The following is a 4,104-nucleotide window of genomic DNA, read 5'->3' on the forward strand; positions in this document are numbered from 1 at the left end:
CAGTTCTCTCCTCCATCCTCTGTGGCTGCTCTAACTCCTTTTTCTCTATAACCTCTATAACCCATTAGAATCTAAAAAGCCATCCTTGTTTCCTAGGCTTCACCAACTCTCTGTCCAGTTTTTGCTCATGTCCATGGCTAAACTCTAGTGAAACATGATGACCATCTACCTGTATCTTTCCTCTCTCACCATCCTTAACATCCTCACTACTTCTCATTACTTCTACTTCTCACTACTTCTAGTCACTTCCCATCACTAAATTCTCACTACTTCTTAACATCTTGCAGTCTGTTTCAGTGGATAAGTGCTAGTGAAAGCCAATAACTCAAAAACTACAGGTTTTCCCTGCTCTCTGAGAGTAGAGTGCTCCTATGAAAGCTTTCACTAGCTGAAACTGCTTAAAATGTAGAAGCAATCACCACTGCGTGGAAGTGAAAATACCCTTCTAGTTTCTTTTGGGGTAGTGAAAGTAGGTATTAATTCAGGTCTTTTGTAGAAGCGAACTTCAAGAAAGCAAAGGAAACCTGTGTTTGTGTTTGGGAAAATAACTGATTATGTATGCCCACATATTCTAATAATGTTTTACTTAACATCATTGACTCTTTTGGACTATCTCTTTTTCTTATTTTCTCTTCTTCATCCCCTCTAATCTCCTGACTTTCCAAACATACCCACACGCACACAAAGCTGTGTGCCTACACAAATATGCATGCACATGAACACACAGAGTCAGTTCACCCACTTTGACAGTGATTTACAATGACTATTTTTATGGAGAAAAAATTTAGACCAATTATAAATAATAATAGTGTCTTTTAACACATGATATAGGTTCACAATTTCACATAATTATATAGCCTGCCAGCATAGATTGCTTGGTTGACTAAACTCAGAAAATAAATGGTTAAACTGCTGGTAGTTTAAAAATAGTTGCTATTTTATTGTAGGCTATAATAATTATTTGGAGAGATGACTCGTGCTGGTGGCAGTTACTGGTTATCAATAATTAATCTCCTTTGGGCTTTAAGGGATTAACCCCTTATTTACTTCCTCTTCATCATTTATCTTGAACACTTTTGCCCCACATTTCCTTCACACACACATACATGAGTCCTCTTTCTATCACAGGCAATATTAATCATACAAGAACAGAAAATCCTCTCATTAAAGACCTGAAGCTCATTAGGAAGTTTAAGTTACTCTAACACTTTCCTGATACTATTGTATCCATGTAGTGAAGAGTGCTGACTTTCCTGCCAGTTAATTGTCTTATATGAGCTGACCTAAAGACCAAAGTGCATTTTCTATGCTGAGTAGAAGATGGAGTTGTAGCTGTTTTTACTAAAGCAACTAATTAAAACTTCTCTGCCAAAAAACTATTCTTCCTTTAGTGTGATAACATTAGCACATGCTTGGAAGCTTGTTACAGATATGCTTTATTTTATACGACTGATGAATTTCTGGAAACTCAAGGATATTTGGAACCCATCTGAGGTGAAGATTTCAGGCTAAAGGAAACCTATGCAAAATAATCTGTTAAATGAACATTCTGAGGTATACAGCTATCCTCTAATGGATAAATTTTCTTATAAAGTCATTGTGGGAACACAAAAGTAATATTCTATTAAACTGAAAGAGCATTGGCAAGACAAAGACTGAAATGTAAAAAAGGAAAGGAAAAAGCAAAGAGTCAAAAGAAATATGACAGACAGATTTGGTAATGTCTGAATGTGGGCAGTGAAAGGAGAAAGTCTCACCTTCAGAAAGCAAGCCCACCTAAGACTGATTGTCAAGGAATTTCAGAAATCATCTAAAGCAATAATGAACAATTAGGGAAGCTGTTTAAGAAAGAGAAAAAAGGCTCTTATGTAGTGTACCCAAGTGGAAAGTATACACATAAAAGATTTCCTCTCTCACTGAGTCAGTGCAGTAGAAAAGGCATTCATGAAATTAAAGTATCAGTTTTAAAGTTCTAAGTCTTTCAAACTAAAGAGTAAATAGCATGACAAATGTGAATTATTTTTAAGTTGCAGGGCAGCCACTGGATAAAACAAGCTTAACAAGTATAATTTTCCTGCAAGCCTTTACTCTTTAAATATGGTAGCATATATGGTAAATCTTCAACAGAAAGAGTACTTTCCAAATTTAAGCCACAGAAATTTTTGCTACAATTATTTCCGGGGACTAAAGATCAGAGCAGCATAAATTATCATAAAGGTACACTAAAATCCAAATAAAAATTATATTAAAAATGACAATAGGAGACAGGAAATACTTAAGTCTAAGCAGTTAATTAAATTTGATTTAAAATCTCAAGATTTCGAGTATTCATGTGGAACTGGACACATGGCTAGTGTAGAATAATGTCTGTTTTTGACAAAGCTATGAAGAGAAGAAAGGTATTGTGTGCCAACTAGAAAAAATAATGGGCTTTACTACTGCTAACAGTACCAAAGATTAAAAATATATAGACAGGGGCGCCTGGGTGGCTCAGTGGGTTAAAGCCGCTGCCTTCTGTTCAGGTCATGATCTCAGGGTGCTGGGATCAAGCCCCACATCGGGCTATCTGCTCAGCAGGGAGCTTGCTTCCACCTCTCTCTGCCTGCCTCTTTTGCCTACTTGTGATCTCTCTCTGTCAAATAAATAAATAAAATCTTAAAAAAAAAAGAAATATATAGACAGTGTCTTCCTCCGGACTGGTCTTTGGAGTGCTCTTAGAGGTGCCAGTGGTAAGATGTCTTCAGGAAATGTTAAAATTGAGCAACCTGCCCCCAACTTCAAAGCCATGGTTGTTATGCCAGATGGCCAGTCCAAAGACATCAGCATATCTGACTACAAAGGAAATTGTACAGTGTTCTTCTTTTACCCTCTTCATTTCACCTTTGTGTGCCCCCAAAGATATCATTGCTTTCAGTGACAGGCCAGAAGAATTTAAGAAACCCAACTGCCAAGTTGATTGGTGCTTCTGTGGATTCTCATTTCTACTGTCTGGCACAGATCAACACACTCAAGAAACAAGGAGGACTAGGACCCACAAACAGTCCCTTGGTATCAGACCCCAAGCATACCATCACTCAGGACTATGGAGTCTTAGAGGGTGATGGAGACATCTTGTTCAGGGACCTCTTTACCACTGATGATAAAGGTATCCTTCAGCAGTCACTGTGAATGTCTCCTAGTGGGCCAGTCTGTGGATGAGACTCTTGAGACTTCCAGTTAACTGAGAAGCATGGGGAAGTGTGCCCTGCTGGCTGGAAGCCTGATGTCCGGAAAAGCAAAGAATATTTCTCCAAACAGAAGTAAGCACTGGGCCATTTTAGGGCCCAGCTGCAGAGGGAAGCCATGAAGACAGAAGCTCTTTTATACTATTGTGGTCATGCTTAAAACACACAACTTTAGACTCAGTGCAGATGTGGTATAGGACAGCCTTTCCTGAAGGGTCTGGGGAGGCCAGCTTTCTTCTTTCAGGGAGAATGGCCTGAGCTGTTCTATGTAGCAGGTCAACTGATATATACTGTAGTGGGGCGTCACTTTTGATCTTTTGTTGTGTCTATTAAACCTGAACTGAGGAAAAAAAAGAAAGAAAGTATAGACAGATGAATTCTATATGGCTGTTTGACATCCTTCAAATTAAAATTTGGATGAATGCCTGTAGTCACAAACTTCTATAGGCTTGAGCGTGAAGAACAAACAAAAGATAGAAAAGGTCTAATTCCCAAAGTTTGCTAAACTATTGTAGTTTCCTTAGTACAGCCCAAATATCACATACCTTACAAAGTGTTCTTCACTATTTATATACATTGTTCCTTCACACAAAATAGAAATTCCTGTATCATAGTCACAAGCTAGGTTATAAAAGCCTCAAACTTTTCGATTACTGTCTATAGATAGGATCCTACTGCAACAAACATGTAACGAATATAAGTTGTGATCTCAGGTCATATTTTTTATTTAAAACTCAGATTTTGACTTAAGCACTTGAGTGGTTAGTGAACAAGGGAAATTTAAGGGAAAAGAATGAGAAGCTGAGGAGTTCAGTTTTGCCATATGGTACATTTAGGTGAAGATTTTCAGTAAGCAACTGAACATCCACATCTAAAGTTG

At 37.8% G+C, this 4,104-nt stretch overlaps 1 pseudogene; it reads left to right on the forward strand.

The window, feature by feature from the left end:
• The first annotated feature begins 2,734 nt into the window (after positions 1 to 2,734).
• LOC125105316 (peroxiredoxin-1-like) lies at positions 2,735 to 3,303 on the forward strand (annotated as a pseudogene).
• The last annotated feature ends 801 nt before the right edge of the window (positions 3,304 to 4,104 follow it).

The sequence above is a fragment of the Lutra lutra genome, chromosome 7 (genome assembly GCF_902655055.1).
Source record: "Lutra lutra chromosome 7, mLutLut1.2, whole genome shotgun sequence".
NCBI classification, from domain to species: domain Eukaryota; kingdom Metazoa; phylum Chordata; class Mammalia; order Carnivora; family Mustelidae; genus Lutra; species Lutra lutra.